Raw genomic sequence first — 26843 nt, 5'->3', positions numbered from 1 at the left:
CAACAACAGGGCACTATATAATTAACCAAACAATTGCCGTTTTAATGATTTATTTTTCACAAAACTGGAGGGGCCCTGACCATTCCCGGCTCAGCCGCCCCTGATATTGATTGTTTTAACAGATTATTTATTTTAATGTTAAACTTGAAAACGCACTTGAAATATGTCAATAGACTTCATTGCTCAAAGCTGTATTTATACGTCCATTCATTTATCTTTATCGAACACAAATTTACACAAAATTATAGGTTATATAGGATACATTTATTATATAACCTGTAAATGAGCGATACTATATAGCAACCTTCGGCTACAGAAGATTTGGCAAGTCAGGGTGCCCATGGGATTATCACTACCCACGACCAATATATTTATTATTATATTTTTGCATTTCAGTAAGATGAAAACATTACCGTATTTGCCGGCAGCGAGAACAAATTGTCTACTGCATTTTTGTTTATTAAAACGGTACTTATATATCTTATAAAACGGAAGTCATACGCGTGACAAGGCATGGAAGTTTAAGTTAATATTCATCCACTCGAAACGGAACGGGAATTAATGGCGTCGTTTATGGAATATTTAAACTAAATGGTATAATATATATAGGCTATAAATACATATATATATATACATATATATATATATATATATATATATAGTGTAAACGAAAAAAGAAGAAGTATGTACTCAGGGTTATTGTTGTGTTTATCTTCATTTTATTGTCTTAGTTTAATAAGTGTATACAGTTAGGTCGTTAAAATATTGCTTCTCGTGACCAATTTTCTGTAAATAAATCTTGACTGAATAAATATATTCGTGAAATGCAACATACCACTAGGAAAACCTGACAGAATTCAAACATTCCTCTAATCTTTGCGTCGTGCCGACGCCGCATCGCCAACCAATAAGCGGGCTTTTGCATCATGCTGACGCATCGCCAACGAATAAGCGGGCTTTTCGTCGTGGAGACGCTGTATCGCCAACCAATATGCGTGAGAGTTACAAACTCCCCATCGCGTCCCTCCGCCGTCATTGTTACATTCGGGCTCCATTCCGGCACTGCTTGCGACACGAAATATAAACATTACATATGTATTATTGACACGTGCATTAAAATATGCATTCTAGCCATACTATAGGGGCGAAGTCGTATACGGTTGTGGAATCGATGATATTAAGTTTATTTGACAAAGAAAAGTGATAATAACCTCTTCAATCTTCTGCCCACCGCCCCTCCCCACTCCATTCCCTGTGAAATTGCTAGAAAATCTCACTTTAACATTATGTGTGCTCTAAATGAACGTTTCCAAAGTTGTACCATGACGGAATCGTTTTGTGGGTATGCATATAGGCTATAGGAAAATACAAACGTATGGAGAAGTGCTTAGAAGAGATAATAAAGTAGTACATAATTTTATCTATTATTTATAACCTTTTCATCAGATCTGACCATTTGAGGATCATCACTTTGAATATACCATATTCTGAAAATTCCGTATATAGGCCTACAGAATCCTATACATTTATTACGGTAGGCTAACTGGAATACTACCATAGTCGCAATGTATTGTATTATTAATACATGCAACTCTGTAATCACATTTAGGCAACTCCAGACCTATTTTTACCACTTTAATAAAATATTTGAAAGTAAAATAAATTGTACCTATATAGGCTCTTTTGAAAGTACACTGCAAACCTCGTCTTGGATCTATTATGACTCACCACAAATAATTCTTTAACTTATTTGCATGAAACTAAATCAAGACGATTTTGCTTACCGGATCAGAAACACATATCGCAATTTTCGCAAATGTTGTGTTGTTGTATAATTATTAGGTATGAATGTTTTCTAAGTGATTTTGGCCTTGACTTGTACGTAGTTTACAGAGTGTCTTAGATACTGTAATTAGTAGTGAAATAATATTGCTCCGTGAGTAGAAAATCAAAAGAGAGAAGAAATCAACGTGAGAAGATATACATCCGTGTTTAAGTATAATAATCATAATGAGTGGAAAGCGAAACACTTAATAGCTATTTAACATCTGAACATAGAAATGTCTCTTCTTCCTTTTGTTATTTTTTACAAATTGCCGTCAATTAAGGCTAGTTTCAATGATATTTAAATAGGATGGTAAATGTGTGCTTTATAAACTGTGCATTTTACGCTTTCAATGTTTTACTTCATAAGTATATAATCTTTAGTGCTCAATAACTCAGAAGTCACATAAAAAAGGTATAAGGGTGATTACGTAAGTGTGCTTCGCAGCCATTGAATAATGTCTTTGATCTTTACGTAACGTACGGTACTCTACATTTGATACTCATACATTTGAAACACCTTAGATCCGTACAAAATTTGCCATAAAATACCCCCAAAAGAGAAAAAAAAATAAGTGAGAGAGAGAAAAAAACATAACGTTGGTGTAAAATGCTTTAAATCAAGTGGCAGTCACGCATGCTAAGACGATCGTTCTTGATCATTGCTTTTACCGTTCACAACCACGATGCCAGTGCGGTGCGCGTTAAGTGACGTCAGAAAAAACAGCGACCAATCACGTGCGTGCTCCCGAACATAGTCACCTTGTTACTGACGTCACTTGTGACGTCATAACTTGCATGATATTGTCCTTTTGTTAGAATTTAACCCGGGTGTTCCCGTCGGCTTTCGTTGTACCTATTCTTCTTCGGGTTGATGGTCTTCACTATGAACTTCCACAGTATTTTATATGTAGTAGTTACAAGAATAGCCAACACCGCTGCTAGAATAATAGCTTTCACAATCGCGAAAGAGGTTAGCGGAAAAGTATCCTCCACCCATACCTCACCGGGAGGATGACTTGTCAAAGTCGTGACAGATCTGGTGGTGTTCGATAAAATATGTTCCGAAATTGAATCTACGTCGCCAAGTGGCGTCGTGCTCGTCCCTGAGCTAACGGAAGCGACTGCTGATTCGAATGACGATAAAGGCGATGGTGGCGAAGACGAAAATGAGGATTCGGACCCTACGATTTGCATAACCTCTGACACCTCTGACACCGTTTCTGTTTGTTCGACTACGACCGTGGCTTGGTCTGTGACAGTGACATAGTCTACGGCTTCGGAAGATTGTGTGGACGGAGACATAGCTTTCCTTGTGTTGTCGATATCTCGGGCGGATATGCCGCGACGATGCCGTAATAATCGCTCCACAAATGAGAGCTCCATGTTGATTATTCTAGTACCTTTATCAAAAATTCTTTCTCAAGTGAATGAGAGAAAAAAAATTGTTATCACAATTTTTCGTTTCAAATCTAAAATCATAAGTGGGTACAAATCCACAAAATTGATCACTCACAAATTAAGCACCCTGGTATCTCTTGTTTTTACAATCCCCAGCAGCACACTGGCGTCACAATAGAGCACCTGGCAAATAATGATTACAAAACCAACAAAATCGTTGCTCATACAATGATACTACTTCCATGTATTTTGGCAGTCACTTCTCCTTTTCACACAGGCTTGTCGTCTTTCCTTCAAGAAACCAATATTCTGATACAGTTTTTGCAAAGACTGTTTCTTTTCTTCGTAACTTCTGTTCCCGTCGGTAACTCAAAGTCATCTACCTTGGATGACCAGAGTCATGCCAGACGTTCAAAATCAATTCTGCTTAGTCAAAGCTAGGATGTTACATATATTATTTCAACAGGATTAATTGCTCCCTGCAAAAAAGATTCAACCAAGTCTGCAAATCCTGTCTTCATCTAGTCAATGGAACCCCCAGCGACGTTTCCGACGAAGAGACAAGCGGAGTACCTCGTAAATATTATGCCAACCTCGCCAGCCTCTTCATTTTCACCTTCTCCGAAGGTTATATAACCGACGAAGTCTGAAGAGGAAGAAGAAGAAGAAAAAATAATAATAAATAAATGCAACAGAAACTGAACCATTGAGTCCCGAGCGAAGGTTTCGTGATCAAAAACGTCAATGTACACATACAGAGTACACGGCAATGTGGAATGTGTATAAGGTGTATTAAGAATGTATATAAGCGTTTCATTAACAAATGCTGTCAGTAAATATTGCTATATGCAATAACGTGGAAACTATATAGCAGAGTGGTTCAATTTGTATTTTAAGTACCGGCGTTCCAAGCACCTTTACAAAGATGTCATTTGGGTTTAATGAGATACATATAGAAGATCACATACTCTTTGCTTCCAAACTGATTGAGCGTACTATTTAACGGAAACCACAGAAGATAAATTAACCGTAAAGAAGGTGACTTTCTCTAAAACATGCTTTTATCATATTTAAAGACAAATAACATCGCGTGTTAAGTTAAACAACAAAGTGTCAGACGAAATGTCATTTATCAGATAACCCCGCGATAAATGATAAGAACTATAAAGATATAACATCTCTAGCGTGCTTGACAAGGTAAACTAATACCTTATACATATCGGAGGCGTGTTCGACATTATCTGTTATCTAGGTTATATGCATTACTCTGCTGGTAGAATTTCGTGTTACTAATGTGGGAACTCTTGTTTATACTCTAATGCATATAAGCATATGAAATAGTTGTATTGTGCAAACCGTGTTATGCCTATACCTGTATCACTTCCATACATGATGATATAAAACACATTAATAAAGCGTTCTTGTTACACGTTACTGACAGGTCCGTAGCTAGGCCAAGGTACAGGGGGTACCCCAGCGAAGACTATACTGTCATCCCTCCCTCCCCGCTCGTCCATGGTACTTTACAAGGTACATGACAAGAACATTGTGTTCCTCCTTCAAATGTTGGAGCCTCCAACTGAGACGTATTGGCTATTACGGGCCTGGTTATTATCAACATGCATGGCACTATATGTGATAATATTATGCGCTGTACAAATTGCGTTATATAACATTATATGTTGTCACTATCGTACACGACGTTCCATGTTTCATCTAGTTGTCTTGTTACCAGGCATCACTAACAAACATAATACTGCAATGATGTGAAATGTTACAACCATGTAAACGCTATGTACCAGTATATATGTTGTCAGTGGTGTATATGATAACTGTAATACGCTCTAATCTGTTATAGTATATGTATATATATATATATATATATATATATATATATATATATATATATATATATATATATATATATATATATATATATATATATATAAATATATATATATATATATATATTTATATATATATATATATATATATATATGCAATATCACTTAATACTTAATCACTTAGTTCACATGCATGATGTTGTATGTTATTTACGCATGCCTAATGTTATCAGTTCTGTCGTACGATATCACTATAGTGCACACTATACGTTATATGTTATCACAAGTAGCTATCGGATTATGCCTTTCTGTGCATTAGATATCACTAGTACACTAAATTATGCAATATGCAACTAATGGTGAATGTTTTGTGAAACTCAGTTGAGTGCATAATGGTGTTGTGTTTTGTTGTGCCACTACTACTTTGTCACGCATTTTAAGTGTTAACACTCCTTCCACACGATATCACTGTCACACTGAAATTGTTTCTATCATGTTCGCTATGGTATATACCTTATGTTAATATATATGGTGATGCTGTGCATTACTGCCAATAGGAGTCATGTTAAACGTTATTACCATCATAAATAACGGCGTTAAATGTTACAGGAGGAAGTCACGTCAGATACTATCGACGACGCATATTTTATTTCATACATCAGTTTTCCAATGCCAAGATAACTTAGGAGGCTTACGAAGAAGACCACAACATCCAGGGAATAATTGCTCAGGCACTGTCAAGCAGACACAAATCATTTTTCACATTTTGAAAATCTTTCTGACTGAGGATTATGCGAAAGGCTATGAATTTGCCCTTGTCACTATCAGTGAGTAATCCTTGTGTTTAAGTAAAGTAGAGATGAAAATGCAGATTAACTTGAAACTCTGCATGAGGAGATAGATATCACTTTTCTTTGTGGTTATCTGTCAGTCTTTTTTTTATATCTTTAAATGTTTTCAACTGTTAAGCACGCTGTTGCTGGGGTAACGATCATGACACAACTTTTAATTATTGATTTATTCAAAGGAAGTCATTAGTATATATGCAAAAATGCTCACAAGATTTGAGAGTATATCTTTACCTTTTTCTGATTATTTAGGCCTGCAAACCAATTTTGAACCATATTTTGTCCAACTAAAGTACTTCTTTAGCAAATGTTGGAAACCCTTTCTCATCTTGTTACATTCCTGTACCATATTGTTTTGGAGAATAGAAATATGTAGCATGGTTTGATGAAGAGTAATCAAATTTTTTGGTATTATACTTGTAAATAAGAGCCGAAGAGAACAATCTGTTTCATTAGTTTAAAAAAAAAAATTATCAATACAATGCAATACATTACTTTACAATATATTACATTACAATACGATACAATACAATGCAATACATTTCATTACATTACATTACAATACAATGCAATGCAATACAATACAATACAATACGATACAATACAATACAATACATTACACTGCAATGCAGTACAATACAATACAATACAATACATTACATTACAATACAATACAATACAATACGATACAATACAATACAATACAATGCAATACAATATAATACATTACAATACGATACAATACAATACGATACAATACAATTCAATACAATGCAATACAATACAATACAATGCAATACGATACAATACAATATAATTCTATACAATTCAATACAATACAATACGATACAAACGTACTGCAATGTAATAACTGTACTGCAATGCAACAAAATGCAAGACAAGACATGTAAGGAAAAGGAAATAGACAGAAAAATAAAAGAAACATAAGGAAAGGAAGGACGGCAGAGTGACAAACGGTATTGGCTGTGTTTATAAAAATCCATAAATGCCAGACACTGGATGTTTTTATAGACGAGATATATACTTCAGTGTGACTGTCCGGGGTATTAAAGCTCCATTAGGAGTTTGTCGAGCCATGGTTGAGCATCATCATTAGTCTATGTGGTAGAGATAACTGTCATAAACAACCTCCCCCCCCCCCCAAAAAAAAAAAAAAACAGCTGAGAAAATCTTATTCTTTTTTTGGGAGATATTACGGATTTAACGTCCCTTAACGCACAAGGTCGAAGACTCGATCAAGTCTAAATATGCCAATATCAAGCCACATGTGCTTCCAATTTTCTCGTTATGATTTTTTTTTTTTTTTTTACAATGTTTATTTCTGTAATGGTATTGAGATTTTGCAAATGCTGAAAATCAAAAATATTGAAGTGTTTTTTTTTGTTTTGACGACCTAATGATGGTATTGGTTTAAGTGTATAACATTGTAAACATTCTATCATGAAACAATGAAAAACAAGAAAAGAAAGTAAAAGGTTTTAGATCTTAGTGTCACTTTGATATCACAGATTTTCGAAGTGACAGCACCCAGATACGACTGTTAAATTAGGATATCTCTCAAACAGAGCAAGATTTTTTCCAGCTCTTTGTGGGAGTTGTTCTTCACAAAGACCTCTGTCAACATAAGTTTAGATAATTGTGGGGTTTTGTGTGCCTTTTAATTAATCTTTCAAATAAACAGCGTTCCAAAAGCGGGGAAATATAACCTCTATCTTTGAGTCACGGCGGTACTTTAATAAAATGTCGTCTGCTGTACGGAAACACACGGTTTATAGTAATTAGTACAATCGTTACAACTATATGCTGTTATACTCTGAGTAGTGTAGGTTGGCAGCAATCTTTTAATTGAGATGCATCCCAAAATGTTCGCAATCTTTGCGCGTCTGGTTTAAATGTTATCTGTTTTAAACTGTGCACACACAAAAAAAGAACGTGCTTTATATATAGTGTTTATATTCCGCTAATACTACACACAGCGGGTTACAATTTTAAGTGATCCGAATGCTTGTATTCGAATATCCTCTCTAATTGTTATGTTCGAAACACTGCAAGTTGAGACGATTACTGAACGAGTGTCATACTCTGCGTAAGTTGTCGAGGTCTTTTTATCCTAGCATACACAAAGATATGTATAGGATGCCCCCTGTAATCTTAACTGAAAATACACGCAAAAAAATGGAGTGTTGAATTTTAACACTTTCCAGGTGTAGCCGTTCACCCTACACCTGAAGGGTTACTCTGACCCTGAGTAGGGTTACATAATTTATGTAGCGTGAATTTTTTAACACCTGCAGAAGTGTACTTTCAGTTCGAGTATTCTGATTGGTCAAACCTCCCGTCAGCTGGATTCTTAGTGTAAGTACCACCGTACCGTAAACACCCATTTACCGTACCTAGCAATACTTGTACCAGTTTGTCGACATTTATCGTTACTAAATGTACTATAGTAACCACAGCCATATATACGTTCAAGCCACAAAACGTTACGTACTCAGTGTGCGATAACGAGCTACAATGGCATGAAAATGACGTTATAGGAGACTGGGGACTGGAAGAATTGATTGAAAAATTCGAAGGTATGTTTTGATATTATGTAAGTGTACGTGACAAGAACGAGATATGCTTAGAGACCCACGACTAAGCTGGGTAGACGAATGCATTTGAATCGCTTGCGTTAAGTAGACCTAACGTTAAAGTCATACTATAAGTTAATATAATAGGCTAGCTGCTGTTTGTCATAGTCAACTCATAATTGTCAACGAATCAGTGTAGCCTACATACAAGTAAACATTAAACGGAATTGCCTTCGGACGGACGGAGGACTTTGGTCTAGGCCTTTATTGTAATCTAGTGCATTCTATTCCTTTTTGTGCGTTAACCGTAACTTCGTATACCCTGCGAGTCACTTTTTTAAGTAGTACTACTATTAGGCCTAGTACTAGTAGGGTATACTTAGGCTATTTCAAGACAATGCATTTTAAATAGCATCGGGCATGGGCCTATAGAACACGCTGGTACTATGTTCAATAAGGGATAAACATATATTCATGTAATGCAATATATAATTACCACTAATTGCCATTTTAGCTTGTAAGTTGTAGCAAGTAGGCCGAAGCTGATGTGGATTGGTGATACTTTTAGACCTAGGCCCAACTATAATTTAGCTATCTTATGGAAGTGATCTAGCTGTTATAATTCATATCAATCTACACAATTGCAGTGGGAGTGAGCATTGTTTTAAGCATTGTTAACATGATGCATTGGTTATAAAAGTTGCCTTCCTTGTCTGATGAAAGTTTAATGCAAGTTTCTGTTTTGACAAGTAATCACTATAGGCCATCTGGCTTTCTAGATTCAAACGTACTTGGAGAAGTTAGAATCACAACTGATTAAATTGTGGGCCTTTTTTTTAGGAATGTTCATGTTTTGTGAGGGGTACATGTAAAAAACTGCTTATGCTCCAAGAAGGTTTTAACACAACTTCATTATGATGGGAATTTTCTTTTCTTTTCTTTGTTGTTACTTAGGAAGCATCAACTTGGAATTCTATTTGCAAAAGATTTCAGAAAGACCTCAGCAATATCTGTTACTTCTTGGAGGAAGCAAAATACACCCCAAGCAGTCATTTGTGATCATCCAGAGACATGCCCTACCCCAGAGGACATTTATGAAGCCATTGATGTTTGCTTCAAATTATTCTACATGTTAAATCTGAATTATACCAAATTGCAAGTCTCGGTGCCTGGGAATTTTTCCAAAAAGTTGTCTACACGTTGCCTGGTGGTGTGAAACGCAACCAGATTCGAGATTTTTATGCTCACCGTGCCGACAAAAAAGACAAAGTTACTGCAGTTTAGCAGTTGTCATAGACAGAACTCCATGTTTCCTCATCTTACGGATCAGAATGTATGTAAAGTTGTTGCTTATTTGGAATTTTCTTTGGGAAGAGTTTTTTCTTTGTGTTTAATTTGGAATACCAAAGGCACGAGCCAACAACAAAGACAAAGTAACTGCAGTGGAGCAGTCATCATAGACAGTACTCCACGTTTTCTCATCCCACGGATCAGCATAGCCTATATCTAAAGTTGTTGCTTATTTGAAATTGACTTTGGGAAGAGTAGTTTCTTGCGTTTAATCTGGAATACCAAAAGGCATTTGCCAACAACAAAGACATAGTCACTGAAGTGTAGCAGTCATCATACACAGCACTCCATGTTTTCTCATCCCATGGATCAGAATTTTTCTAAAGTTGTTGCTTATTTGAAATTGACTTTGGGAAGAGTTGTTTCTTTGTCTTTAATCTAGAAACAAAAGGCATGTGCAAAAAAATAAAGACCAAGTAACTGCACTGTAGCATTTGAAAAATGTTGGCACTTTTAAGTTGACTTAATTCCACAAGACAATACTTTTATAGCCTAAATTGTTCGTTTTACATTTAATGGGATATAATAAATGGACCTCTGGAATAGGAAGGTAGTAGGGTGTTTAATTGCTGAAAATCCCACATTCTGAATTGTTTGTGTTGTCATTGCTTTTTGCTCTCTCTTAAATGTAACTTTCTGCTGTGAGCGATTCAAACATGCATCCATATTGTTTACCTAATTACTAGGTAATAATTAACCTAAAACCTGTATAAAATATTTACTAAACGGGTGCGATGTAAACTTTTCTGGCAAAATTTTACATAACAGTATTGTATTTGCGTTACATAATAAACATGTAAAACTTTACAAACCAGCAGTTAAATATACATCCAGAAGTATAAACGAGAGAGCACTATTGTGTGTTGAGAGTCCATTAAGTATCATCTTGACACAGATGACAAATGAACACCATATGGTGGTAATTCTACTCACTGAAGCAGAACTTTGACACCCAGAAGGCCAAAAAATGTGCACTAGAGTGTTAATTATACTCCCTGAAGTGCAATTTTGACACCCAGAAGTGCTAACAAATGAACACTTTATGGTGTTAATTTTACTTCCTGAAGTGTCATGTTGACACCCAGAAGTTTTAACAAATGAACACTATATTGTGTTAATTTTACTCCCTGTAGTGTACCTTCAACACCAGGAAGTGTTATTTTGACACTTGTATGGGTGTTGTTAAGGCAACACTCGCAAAGTGTTATATTATGTTACACTTCTGAAGTGTTAATTTAACCCGGTGGGTGTTGTCCCTAATCCAAACAGGGTGGGGTGTTAAATTCAACACTTTACGATTCAAATTTAACACTTCATTTTTTTGAGTGTATGCTTAGTAACACGGGTTGTACATGCATCTAAGCAAGTCGGGTATATATTTTCCTACAACTTCATAAAAACAACAACGATATAATCATATAGGGTGTGCTTAAGAAATTTGTAACAATTTTTAAATATAAAGCTTGAATTTTGAATAGTTGGAATAACGGTAGTAAGACGAAAATATCTCTAGATTATCCACGGTTGATCATATGCGAAAATCACAGTATTCAAGACAGTTTTGTTAAGTATACGCATGCGCATTATTACCATAGAAACGGAAATCCAATCCACCGCGCGCAGCAAGGATTGTTCGGGTACTGCACGTATAGTGGGTTTGACATCATATGTGATCAATAGCGGATAGTATATCAAGAGTCAACGTACTTCAATGACGTCATAGAGCAATGTGATTTAAACAACCAAGCGTCTTGTTTAACTTATTATGTTACGGATTGAACCATTCGAGCGAAGGGGTAAGCAATAAAACATTCGTAACTATCCGTTTACAACAAATTTGTACATCTCTACGTCGGTTTTATGTTTACACCATTATAACTCTTCACCTTTCACAGAAGGCCACAATATCCTCCCTGAAATTGGTGATAGCATTAAATCAATTAGCGTAGCGCATTTGTGAAAGCGTTGAATTTATTGTCAACACTGTTAAATTTACACGTAGCAGTGTTAACAAAGTGCATTTTCCCGTATGATTTAGCGCGCAGTGACTTTCTATACATTCGAATAAACTATTGTTCAAGGCAATCGTCATATTTGGTTGCGTGAATCGGAGGAACCGCCAACTTCACAACATCATCGTGAAACGTTCAATTACGTTTATCACGGAATTCAATCAATCTACGTTTATTGGAGCAGTTTTGCATGTATGTACCTCCCTTTACATTATACATAAAAGATTCTCACGCATTATATACATTACCACAAAGCCAAGACATTTCTCCGTAAAGATACGGTTATTTGCAACACTGAAGAGAAATAGTTGTTAGCTTCTGCAGACTGAACAACGAAGAACAGAAATCAGCCAGTCAGTTTTTATTGCTGTTATAACAGAAACGCTAATGTTATTGGGTTGTGTGCTTTATTATCTGCGCATGGAATTCAATAGCATCAATTTGATCTTTATATCATATTTGAAATGAACTTTTAAAATAGAAATTGTGTTTGAGCTCCAAAGGCGAGAGTCCATTGAATGGATAAATTGAACAGACCTAGTTCCTTAGATATCAATAAACAACTGCATAGTTTATTTATGAGAGCTTTAGTGAACGCAATACATATACGCAGGAATACAAGACATTATAAATAGAAATAACAAATGATAAATTTACAATGTTGTTTAGCAACAGGGGAATTTTTGTCTATAGCACTAATTGACTTTAGTGCGGCTCCCGAATTAATTATTATCTTCCTTAATGAGTAGAGATATTTTTATGAACAGTATCATTATTATTTTCATCTCTCGATACACCTGCTGTAAAACCTCTGCATTTTTTTTATATTAACGAATCAATCAAGGCACCTTTATGACAGTTGCTTAGCACTATCTTCAACAGAAAGCTTATCGTGCCTAACGTACGTTTAAGTCACTATACATTTGTCAAGCATTATCTTTATTGTATGATTACCTCGGTGTGTGCAGCTAAAATGCCAACAGAAATCGTTCAACTCTTGTGCAAAGAGCCACAAATTTCTAAACAGCCCTGACCACATGACTTTTAGGATAGGTGTATCTTGCTTACTTTGCAAATAACAAAATGGACGAACGTTGTTATTTCCATTAGCAACATTGAACTATGTAGCCACACTGGGTGTCACTGAATCAAATTACTAGATATGAAGTAATGGAAATGCAATCAGCTCCCTTAAGAACATGTATACTACTTATACTTGACACAAACAAAAATGAGTCTGAAAACTGAAGTTTTCAAAGCACGGCGTGCACATGTACCAACCGATGTAAGACATGAGTAAATAATTATAATTACTACAGGCATATTGACAGAGTATGAGATATATATTGTTTTCTATATCTCTCCGCAACAGGCTTATTTGTCTTTCAGTTCTCCAATGATATCTTTCCTCTGATATAGGTTTACAGCTTCAGGGTCTATACTTTTCCTCGGACAGCGTGATGAAAGATTCTAACGCAATTGTTAAGCACAATACATAAATAATTTACGCAGTATCAGGTTAGATAATATCACACTCCGCAGGTGTCAATATAGAATCTGTTTACGCAATGCAGAATTGTGTAAAATTCTGAAAATAATCAAAGGCGAAATTGGTCTACTACCTGTTTACCGGCTCTGAACTAGTCTTGGCCAAGTCGTTTGTAATACTTTATTTTTCTCGCGTGCAAACTGTACATGCCCCAAGAGTCCGTTTCTGCCTATCACGAATGTGCTTGCCCACTGTATTTTACATGCCCGAGGATCTGTCCGATACACACCTAGTATCGAAAGCGTTGCCGGGTGCGTTCTCTGTGGAGTACAGCAAGCAGATACGGGAAAGTAGCTTTGTGAAAAGAAAGGTACACTGGGCTGTTCATACTAGGGTCTAAGAAGCCCTGAACCGGTGCGAAGATGGGATTCGAGGTCCTGAAGGCGCTGCCGGGTTAAGATGCCCATAGCGCCGATTTTCTCTTGGTTGCAAATGGTGCTTGTCTCGTCCGATGTACCAAAATGCACCTTTTGTTTCAAGGCCCCATGCAGGGCCGTCGGTTGGGATCACTCAGCCAATTTATGCATCTGCCAATAATCATTATACCGTGTGTACACTATAGGCCCACCTTGTGGATGAGCAAGGCCAACGGTGCCAGCGTACAAAACCGTTGCAGTTATTAACAATCTACTTAACATTATCTATAAGTTCATTATCGGAGTTAAAGAAAACGCATTTATCATTAGAAAATAATATGTTAAACTATCACGGAACTAATTTGCAGATATAGTCACTTATTATACCTAAAAATCATAAGCATGCATGTATTAAATCTTCATATTTTATGTTAGAAGTATGTGTTTAAAATATGACAAATCTTTGGATACCTTTCGAAATTAATGTGTGTAATAAATTAATATAATATAAAATCACTTAGAACACTGTAATTAACGGTTAAACAATAATGTGGTCACCTAGCGTTGTATGCACATTATTTAAGAATTTGTGAATTTGTTCTGTTCTGCTGTCAGTATAGCATTTAATACCTGAAACATTTACCTTAATATTTCAGTCTGTTGATACAGAAGAATTACCGTCCGTAAATGTATCCACGGACTACGCCCACAAAGTATCTCCTCATACAACCGATGAAGTATCAACTATTGAATATGATAATTATATCATAACATCTATATAGTGATTGCACTGTACAGCGGTCAGTTATCACCCATTGGCACAATTTATTACATTTCTCTAGTACAGGTATACAAGGAGAAAAACTTTTATTTTTGCTGGTATACATATTAATTTGTACGTAGACATATAATATGTAGACAAACATCTGCCAATTCACTGGAGATTTCAAGGACTGCAATTAGAAGCGACTTACACTATAGGAGCTGGTATGGTATATCACGCGTACAACGTGTGTTAGCAATACAACTCACAACAAGCATAGTGCAATTGAACGTATATATGTGAAAACTAGTATTATATATACATATATATATATATATATATATATATATATATATATATACATTTATATACATACAAGTGTGTGTATAGCCATATATAGCCACCCTAGTTCACTTTTTTACTCACACTTTCAGCCCAGTCCCCTCATTGCAATGTACTTATACACCCTCATCCCGTGTCCCCTTAGTGCAATGTACTCATACACTCTCATCCCCATTGTCCCCTTAGCTGATTATAGTCTATAGTCTGATACACTTTCGGGCACCCATACGTTGTGGGACGGTGATCATCACGATGGGAGTCTGTTGCTAGTGAATGCATAGTGACTGCATAGTTGCGGTTCATTACTATCGTAGTGAACATCACATTATGTCTACACGTCTCTCACGGTTTCACCCATTAAACTAATTGCAAGCTGTTCCTATACAACCACGTGTGTACCAACTCCACTGCATGTCTATCTCAGAATGAAGCAATCAACTGTTAATTAACCTAATCGGTTAATGACACAAAACCGTCCTACTATATACAGGTTTACAAGCCAGTTCCGCTTGATATATCTTACGCGTTCGCGGGAGTGTTGTAGCATAATGTTAAACTTTGATATTTGCTGAAACAATTCTTTAGCAATATATTTTGAGTTCATTCGATTCTCGTGGCTTTATTAGTTAAAACGAATGGTAAAGGAGCGTACCAGTTAATCAGTGCAAAAACTGATTTGTGTTATAATTTCTTAACATGTGTTACATTTATGACCATGCAGTTGCTACTGAGCACTTACAAACAGATAATACTAAACACACAATCCTATGTTTAATGATTGACTGGACTAACCAGACTATCTCTAAATGTTTCGCCATTAATCTCGTCCACATTTTAACAGAAAATGGATGACACTCTTACTGCAAAACGCATTGAAATCTGCAATTTGAACCATCTTTACAAAGTATATTCACCAGTCAAACATATAGAGGGACAGTTGCTTAGACTCTTAACCAGTCATTAGTTGAAACAGCCGTTGAGTAATGAATTCGTGTGTGAGTTTATTTTCCCCACAGTAGCATCTGCTGACAGGTCTAACATGTGTTACGGTGTTATAACACAGTTCAGTTTATGCTGATAAGTGGTTGTCTCCCATTCACAGTTAAAACTGATCAAGCCATGTACATTGGGTGGTGTGTTGATATACGTACTTAGTACCTAGTGCATGGTTCTATAATTAACTGGTCATGCATACTCTCTTTGGTTTAAACATTAAAAAATGTCCTAACTGAAGAGGACAATTTCCTAGTGGTGACATTGGTCTGATACACAGTATACAGTTCATCAAGAAGACACACAGTTCACTATACAGACACGTTTCAAAGTGAAAGATTATACTAAATATTCATGGAAATTCATATTAAAGTATTCAGTGATACGTTGACTTAAAGGCATGCTGCATTGGCCCCAAATATGCTAGATAGCCTATTCAAATATGGTCAAAATTCTTAAAACTTTTTTATTACAACCTTCAAGGAAACTGTCCACACTGGGACATTCGGTCATCTTGTTTGTTCCTTAGAAATGTCTGAGAACAATTTGGAGATTAAAGACCTTCAGGAAAGTACGTTTGAAAACTTCTAGCAATTATAGCGTTCTATAATTTGAGGCCTATACTGAATATACCTTTAACGTTACACCATCATTTCCACACAGTTTCAGTCTCGATGTACGAGGACCACGATTGAGAGTGATGTATAAAATTGTTCCAGTGGTTTTCTTGCCACTTACGACAATTATTTGGGTTTGAAAGAAGTTTCACAATTCCTGTGTACTTATACTACAACTTAAATACATAACTTAATATCTTAAAACGATTGTTGCATCTCATTGTTTTGGTAAATGTTAACCTATAGCCTACGTATATAGTCTTAACATCATGTTTTAGAAACCTGTTGCATGTTCACTCTCAGTCTAAAGTTTCCGTAATAAAACCCATGTGGAGATTGGGTTTCTCTACAAATGAAATTAAAGTAAAGTAAAGGCTTTCCCAGTTTAAGAAATAATGTCCCCTATGAGCCCCCGACTAGAAATTTTCATTATTAGTAAAGGAAATTTGAGAAGTCAAGTTCTCTCGTTCTCCCTATGTTGTTCACAGCATACAGGTTAAACAACATTTTGATCAAATGATACACAGGAAAGGCAAAAAAGAAGCTACACATTTTGGATGAGGCAAACATAAGTGAATGAGGAGTTTGTCCACTTCAAGAAAAGTATGTCTGGTTAAAACTAAGCTATATACTCGCGGTGAGGATGAAAGCATTATTTCGGGGGGTTCGTTTCTTACCATGCGCGGTAGGGTGCTTTTTCATTGGTAATTTAGCTCGCGGTTGGAGAGTTTTCTCGAGACTCATTCCAGTTGTCATCACGTTCTCCCTTGTTACACATCGACCACTAATGAATGTGACAGGGAGGCGTCTGTGCGTGAGATTAAAACCCCTCTCCTCATCTCCCATCACTCCATTTAGTATCAATACATGATTAGAAGTATACGACCATAAGATTTAATTACAATATTTCTGAAATCTTTCAAAACAGTTTGACCTTTATCTGTGTAGCCATGGATAGATTATAAAAGCAAGTCAGCCTTAAGGTTCCTAATTGCAGTAACAATATGTAAACATGCAGGAGAACAGGAGAAGATTGGACCGATGAGTCTGCTTTCTTGCATATCACAGTGTAGCACTTTGCGCTACCAAGATACTTTAAGCTTTTCCGATTAAATCTTTAAAATATTGTGTCTATTATTTGAATGAGAGGTGGTTTGAGTCTGCATGTAATAAAGTATCGAACGCTTACTTTAAGTAGCAGCACAATTCTGATATATATATATATTGATATATACACGTATATAAAGTTGTTGGAAGCTAGCAACCAAACACGGCAAGCTGCAGTAAAATTGGTAAGTTCAACTGATGCGTGGGATTATTTCAATACAATAGTTGGTTTGCTCTTCCAAATCTTGTGAAATGGTCCGATGACCAAGCTACCACTCAGAGGCCTCCAAAAATTTGTGGAGAGGCGCGAGAAAAAAAGAAGAGGATATGGGGGAGGGGATATGAGGGGGGGAGGGTGTAATGAATAACCGAAAGATTGAGGAAATTATCCAATTATACCCTAAGTTTATTATCGTTATTATAAATGTAATGAGTTGTAAGAAACGTCACTCAGATATAGCAAAAAACATTTCTTGTTGTTTATCGAGATTTCTCTTTGGCAGATGGAAAGTAGCAATAAATTTGATTCTGTTTGTTACCATTTAAAGATATCATGCTTGGAAAATTGTGATAAAGAACATAAATGAAATCAGTTAATAAAATACGAATGGCGGGGAAGGGGGAGAGGAATGGGTGGGATTCTCGTTTCTTTTAATGCGTGCCGTTTCTTTAAATCCAATTCGTTGCATTAGGTGCGGCTAATAGTGCATGTAAATCACCTTATTGACGTAAATACTTAACCTATTAATTACTATTATATATTTTGGATAGGGAACTAATTTTTGTCTTTACTTCGCTTTTCGTTTCAATGGATCTTTGCACAAACCTGTTATTGTACAACCTCATTACGTACTGTGCCTATAGCAACTGTTCAAGTTTTCTTGTTTTCCTTATTAATTAATTATTTCTTATTTTTAATGAACGCCATCAATAGCTGGAAGTATTCAGTCTAGAATACAACACTGAGTTTTATTTTTCAATAACAAATATATTTTTATTTATATAATTTTTATTATGAACTTTCTAAATATGTTTTGGACAATGCATTTAATTTCCGGCAGCCAGTTTGAAAAACCTTTGTGGTTTGCAACGTCAAACAAATAGATTTATCCGTTGTATGCGATTTTCATTATGTTCTGTTGCACATGCGCAAATCAAAATCGCAGGTGCAGACAAACTAATCAATTCGTCCATATACCTCCACTTCTAAGAGTTTGACTTTAATATTCATATAATTCGTGACATCTGGGATTAAAGAATTTGAAAATCATTTCCGTCCTTGACGATGTGGAGCCGGACATATGAAGTCAAGCAAATCAGTCAACGAAGGTCATAATTTTAAGAGTAGAAAGTTCTTCGTTATTTCGTTCGTGGGTATGCAGCACAATATTTACTGGTGTTATGGGTGCACACATTTCTTATAGTCTACTTCCCCTGAGCAACGACGCGCACATACGCATTGAAAATGTTAACGTTTCGAGAAAGCTAGATAATATTTTAATATATATATATAAATATATATATATAAATATATATATATATATATATATATATATATATATATATATATATATATATATATATATATATATATATATATATATATATCCTACCTTAGGTCGACAGTTACATTGACAGTTACATCGACCTAAGGTACATATCATGAGTATATATATATATATATATATAGGTATATATATATTATAAATATAGGTATATATATATATATAGAGTAGGTTGGCGTCTATCTTGGCGCAGAGTGCTCTATGTCCATTGGACAGAGCGGAATATATGTTGATACTAGATGAGACTAGTGGAACACTAGTAGTTGTAACTCGGAGTTTCACGCTTTGTAGCGATCTTCAGACCTGAAGATCGCTACAAAGCGTGAAACTCCGAGTTACAACTACTAGTGTTCCACTAGTCTCATCTAGTATCAACATATATATATATATATATATATATATATATATTATATATATTATATATATATATATATACATATACATATATATATATATATATATATATTTATTTTATAGATTTTCATTTATATATATATATATATATATATACAATCGGCTGTCCCCTTTAAGAAACTAATAATCTTGAATTAAGATATGTTAACGCACGATCTATTTCAACGGGATCATTCTTTAACGCTTGGCTGTGTAATGTCTCCAGAATAGCTCATTTGAAGGACGTGTTGGGTTCTGGATGAAAGAATTTCAAAGCGTATGATTCTACTACACGAACGCAGAACTTAAAACAATCACAGCTGAACATAAGTATGTTAACCTCGAGTACACGCTTTCAGAAGAACTAATTTCGTATACATAATATAAAGTGTTGGCTGAATACCAAAAACTGCTTCTTCTTCCTTTTTTGGTTAAGAATGGAATTAAACTGGATACAAGAACCAAGCGTTTTTTTCAGATGGATGTGTTTCATTACTTAATCACATTACCACATTACACTGAACAACATGTCTCGATATATTCCAGTACACGAGTAAACCTTAATGATATGTTCTGAATGAACGCTACTAAGATATTTACGTGAAACCCGAACGTGGTCGGTATACTGTGAGCATGGCTGGATTAACCAGCGGCATCACGTAAAAGACTTAACCATCAAATTTCAATAAAGAGAAATGTAAACCTTTTTTTCCTTGTTATATCATTGTTATGAGCGACGCGTTTGTACCCCATCCCCATTTCTATAGACCCATTTTTTCAGGGGTATAGATGAAGGGTAGATAATCGTCTATCGTGCTACGGGGGGGGGGGAGGGGGACATGGTTACACGACCTGCATCAAATGTCACACAACAAAATATTAACATCGCTGCAAAATTATAGCACCATTTTGCAACTATAGGCACCTAGAAATAAAAAGACCCCTCCTCAGCATGGTGCTCAATATAGAAAGGGTACCAAACCATAGAAATACAGGTCAACGGGCCACGTACAAGTTGTAGGTAAATTTGCGCATAACTGCAGACGAATGAAAGATGTGAATCTCTACAGTATTTTCTTTTTAATATTTAAACAAAAAAAACATTGTACAATTTATTACGAATATAGCATAATACAGCTAAAAACGTTCTTCATAATTCCGGATTCACTTTATACCCACGACGGGTATAAACGATATATATATATATATATATATATATATATATATATATATATATATATATATAGATATAGATATATAGATATAGATATATAGATATAGATATAGACATAGATATATATATATATATATATATATATATATAGATATAGACATAGATATAGATATTACAACTGCTTTGAGGAATCGTCATGTCAAACTAATATCACGGATGGGTAAGCCCCAACTCCATCTACATACATAATTATATGCATCAACCTTTGTGTGAACCTAGAAAACTGATCACTTCGAAATGCTACTCAAGAGACTAGAACCATGGTAATGAAAACTAACACTTGATGACGAAATTGTAAAAAGATACGAAAGAAAAAAATAATGAAAAGGCATAATCTCCATCATATGTACGATCTTTCTTTTTTATTGGGGGGGTTGGGGTGGGGGGTGAAAGTCAATCGAGAGAATATACGAAGATAAAAAGAGAGTCGAGGTGAGCTCGAATTCTCTTTCAAACAGTAAACAATATAGTAAAAACGGCGAACTGTCTTTGTAAAAGCTGCTCGTGGCCACAATCATACAGATACACAAACACACACACACACACTAACACACAAACAAGTGACCTTTATATGACATAACTAATCATATTAACTCCTCCCGTTCCCAAATCCCCGTCCCTCGTCATTATAGAGCGGTCTTACAATATATACACTAGATCATACAGTTTTATTACTACTTTGTTTCATTTTTTCTTTTTTTTTTAGAAATGTATTATCAATGTAATGTACATTAGTTTTCATTAGTATTTTATTAATGTCTAACTTGTCATTTTATATTGGAGAAGAAGGCAACCGCATATATGGATCACTGCACAAATTCACTTTTATAAGGGTATACGCATTCGTTTCATAGCAGTACTAGCTTCAACTTCATCGCATAGCAATGGTCCAATGCCATCATTCCATCACTGTTACAAACGGCGCTCAAAGATCTCCGTTATAATGATGGCTTACATGAGGCTGGTACTTGCACTTTGTAATGACGTCATCATACAAGAAATACTTCAGAACGTATGGGTAAGAGGTCAGAGTACTTTGACTATAGTGACCTTAGCTATACTCGTGTTTTCTCATCATGCAAGGAAGCGAAGGGCAAGCAGGGGACGTTCAAGGCTATATCCACACATGTTGGTGTGTTTTGATTTAATTTTCAAACTAAGTCGATATGCAGATATAATCTATAAGTTAGATAAGAAGAAGAAGGAGGGGGAATGAAATACAGTAATGTACAGGGATAGTTTCCAGAAAGTTTAATTTATGCGAAAAACACAAGACACTGTCGATAATGGGGGTGTCTTTGATTAATTATGGGGTGCACACATGCACAAGTGAAACTGTATATCATCATGCATGAAACGAAATGCATGCACGCATGCAGTATAGGCCTACGATATACACACTGTATACAGAGCCCCCTCGTTACGGTCAATGTAATATCAAACTTTTAAAGAGCGCTTTTGGCCTAGTCACATAACATCGGAGAATATTCGAAGAAGATTTCGAGTTGGGATCTTATATTTTTTAGCATGAAGGTAACAGATGGAAATAAAATTCCAATAATTTTTAAATATTACTTGTCATATTTCACTTGTAAATAGCTTTTCATGCATTGTTAATAGCAAAGGTGGCCACTAAGAAACATAATTAAATAGGAATAAAATTCCGTCTATAGGTGACTTTATGGTCTACCAAGCAACTATACCTTTAGTATGCGCATTTACACGATACGACAAAATCGTCTGCGATTTTTTTTTTAGCTGACCGTTGTCGTGTACGATTTTGTCGGTATGTTTAGCTTCTCCTCTTGTCGTGAGGAATTATCATTCACGACAAAATCGTCCACGACTTCTTTTAAAATCGCGCACGACTTGGACGCAGCGTGTGAAAAGAATCTTGCTCAACATCTGTCGCGCGCGACAAGATTTTGAGTTGTCGTGCAAAGTTGAGCACTGTTCAACTTTTGTCACGATTTTCACCGGATTGTTGAGCGACCAGTGACAATAAAATGATTGAATTTAGCGACTCAAGGACGTGAAGAAATATGCGATAAAAGTCGATGGGCTGAATGGGCTAAATGGGCTGAATAGCGACCAGCTACAGCCTAAATGTCGCACATATTTATCGCATATGACTGTCGTGTCGTGTAAATGACAAGTTGTTCGCAAATGGAACAACTTTCTAACTGTGCGTGATAAATCGTGCGCGACTCAAGACAACTCGTTCACACGCTGCGATTCCGGGCGTATATGCTCTACATGCGCGTCAAGATGCTCACGAATAAGATTCTGCGAAAAGTCCATTCACACGCCACGATCATTTCGTCGCGCGCGACTGTCGTGCACGACAAATCTTGATAAAAAATCGTGTCGTGTCGATGCGCCTGATTAGAACCTGCCCAAATCTCGTAATATCACACTCAATCGTTAATGGAAAGAAAAGGCACATGATGACATCATCCCTCTTACTTCAATTCACGGGAATCCAGAAACGTTGACTTCAGAAAAAAAACTGCAATGATTCGTTGTTAATGAAAACTGCAAAGTTACATTATGTTTGTCGGGTGCATTGTTTTGTGTATATTGGATAAAATGATGATTAATAAGTCACTAGTTTACTCCCAGCGTAATGTCTGTAAGGGTGTAGGTTGTAACAGAATAGATATATTGTGGGATTTCATCCCCCAAAAATGTAAAGGAAAATGGACGGTTTGTACAGAATTATCGATCATTTACAACCCATCGCGAAAGGTAGCTTTGTTAGCTGAGTTTAGTCTTATATTGCCATAAGAATCCAAATCTGACGTTATTTTTTTAATGTTTAGAGGTCTGTAAATTTTAGAATGAAATGTATAATGTAGTGTTGGTTATAGTGCATTGAAATGCGTGTGTGTGTGAGAGAGAGAGATAAATGTAGTGTGATTTTGTAGATGTGCATTAAAATCTTGCAGCATAGGGGTTACACGACACTGGCCTTTTCCGGTACTAATACATTCTGTTGAATTGTGAGACTATAAAGTGGCATACTAAAATAAAAAAATATACTGCTTCATGTCTGCATAGGATCGACTCGACAAAAAAAAAAAAAAAAATACCCAGTTTAACTTTTCAATTTTAACAAAAGTATGCTACTGCGACATCTATACTCTGTTGTGACGTAAGTCTATCGAAATAAACCTGTACCTTCGCACGCAGATCACCCGCCCAACTAAGATTTCATGAATCTCTTGAGAATATAATAGTGATAACTACGTACGGTATAAACAGAGAGAGTATATATATATGACACTTAAATTATTCCTCAAGCGAAGTATATATATATATATATATATATATATATATATATATATATATATATATATATATATATATATATATATATATATATATTGCTTTACGAAGCATGGTTATCTTATAATGAGGTCCTTTAATAGACTAGTTAATCATTCTAGTCGGACCGGAATCTTTTTGCCTTGGACCTCTGCAAAGAATTTGTTGTCATCGGCAGTAAGGATTTCCAAAGATCCGTGAATGACGTGAAGGAAAATTAATTGGCTATAAAATAGACCGGACTGACGAAAGGTACAAGTCCAAGATAACCCTTAACGATAAGACAGAGCAGAAATTTAATTAAATTCTTGAATACACTATCTATACCTTGTATCATTTGATATTTAACCTGCTTGTAAGCTAAGATGATATATGCGTATAGATTACTGATCAACAGAAAAAAGAATATTGAACTCAGCAGCCAAGGCACTATTACAAATATGTCGCTGTATAGATTCACATGCATGGAAAGCGGTCTATATATTATTATGATAAACGAAAATTGATGTATATCTTCAAAATCCTTGTTAAGAACGACATGAAATTTTCGAATCGGAAGGAAATTGTTCACATCACTCTTTGTCAAATTAAAATTTTCAATCATTTTAAGCACTTGGGTCAATATCTTACGTATTCGAGTTTACAATCACAGTAACGTCAGTTTAGAAACTGAATAAACGCTCACATTCTCTGACCTATTTGCATATGAATCAGATCAGATGTCATCGAGTGACGGGGTATTATTAATAATAATAATAATTATTATTATTATTATTATTACATTTTTTATTTTTTATTTTATTTTCAAAGTATCTGACTAATATCATGAACCACCTACAACTTACACGGGAATAATTCATAACTATACACTCACATATTTTCGTCACTCTACAATTTTTTAACATTTTCCCCCTACCCATTACAAATTATAGAGCACAAAAAAATACACGCACAACGTTGTAAGCAAACTTCAACACTCTTCCTCTACGTTATAATTGTCCACAATATCCTATCTATGCATGATACTGCACTGCCTTCCCTAAAAAAAACATATAAAAAAACAGACTTATGCAAAGGATGATAAAAAAAAAAATCCACCTGTCCTAAGATATTTTAACGCACGTGAGTACCTAGACTAAGTTATTGTTGTATTATAACAAATAAATCCTGACCTTATAAACAAACAAAGCTTGTATTTACCCAAATTGATGCCTCTTGTGTTATATGTTAAGGTGCTGTATCGCATTGAGTATATAGCGAGAGCTCTCCGATGAGAATTTACGACACCACGCTATAGATGTTTAAAGGTACATAATGATCTTCCATAATAAAACTCAGCCCCTTTTTTGGGGGGGAATATTTATGATGTCGTGTCACAATACAGTTCGCAAAGTAAATTTTATTCACTATAGATATACAGAGGAAGGAAATAAGGAGAATTTCCTTGACACAAAATAGGAAGATTTCTGTATAAAGTATATTTTGTTCGTCTGATCGAGAAAAAAACTTGTTAATTGAACGATCTCTCGTCCCTCTCTGTTTGTTGAAAATGCAATTACTTGTGTTATGGCTTAGATTTTTACTCTCAGACTTTTTTCGAACAATTTGAGAGATGAAATAAAAGTAAATAATAAAGAGTGTTCTGAACCTCAAGAGGATAGAAATTTATTGCTCATTAATATAATCACCCACAGGAAAAGGGAAAATAGAATTTCATGAAATTGCATTTGACATAGTATAACAAAAACAGCAGCTACCTTGCTTAATAGTATAAACAGTAACGTTTGACCTTTCTGATATTAAACAAAACAGCCTTTACGCAAAAGAAAGGGCCTCATTGAAAGAGGTACATCCAAATAACTCAATCTGTTTATACACATTGTATATAGCTTGCAGTCACCCACGCCTGTTTACGATAACTGAACCTCAAAGGTTATACAGTTGAAATGTGCAGTCATAATGTCTGTTATAGAATAGTCTGTATAAGCAAAGCTTAAACGGTATAGCATATAAGAATACGCTGCATTTAAATCTTAGTTTATATTGGTAAAATCGCTAAGCGTGAATTTTGTTGTTGTTGAATATTATATGTTAATAAATTTAAACCAACCAATGGAAAGACACGATAGTTAGAGATTAGTTCGGTATGATAACTTCTCAAAATAGGCGTATATAAGATCTTTTAACAAAACGTTCGAAAGGTGACATTATGTTCGCTATATACTCCATAGTATTCATCTAACGTGGATGGAAGCCTATCCATACACTATTTACTCTCACTGCAGTACAGTATTGTTGAGATCTGTGCCTATCACAACCAAGTATGTACAAAATTCATGCATTAATACTTACTCACGAAAAGTTTTACGATCAACTGACTCTGATCCTCAAAAGTAGAATGAACACATTCTTAATGTTCTGTATATCCAAACCAGAAGAACACTATTATTATAAAGAACACAAGTATATAAGCCCTAGTAAATTATTCTACGTTGGTCAACATTATCTACTGCACGAACAAGTTATATCTGCTGCACTAACAACAGTTTCTCCAACATAGATTATATATATATATATATATATATATATATATATATATATATATATATATATATATATATATATATATATATACATATATATATATATACATATATATATATATATATATATATATATATATATATATATATATATATATATATATATATATATATATATATA

At 35.1% G+C, this 26843-nt stretch overlaps 1 long non-coding RNA gene across 1 annotated transcript in view; it reads right to left on the bottom strand.

Moving 5' to 3' along the window:
- Window positions 1-696: 696 nt before the first annotated feature.
- Window positions 697-26843, bottom strand: part of LOC139958810 (uncharacterized) — a 50213-nt gene continuing 24066 nt past the window's right edge. The window contains exon 2 of the long non-coding RNA XR_011789884.1: window positions 697-3871. This is a non-coding gene — a long non-coding RNA (uncharacterized lncRNA). The remainder of the gene's footprint in view (window positions 3872-26843) is intronic.

This window comes from Apostichopus japonicus, chromosome 18 (assembly GCF_037975245.1).
Source record: "Apostichopus japonicus isolate 1M-3 chromosome 18, ASM3797524v1, whole genome shotgun sequence".
Taxonomy (NCBI): Eukaryota; Metazoa; Echinodermata; class Holothuroidea; order Aspidochirotida; family Stichopodidae; genus Apostichopus; species Apostichopus japonicus.
Note: the sequence above shows the minus strand (reverse complement) of the source record. Positions and strands in the feature narration are given on the sequence as shown.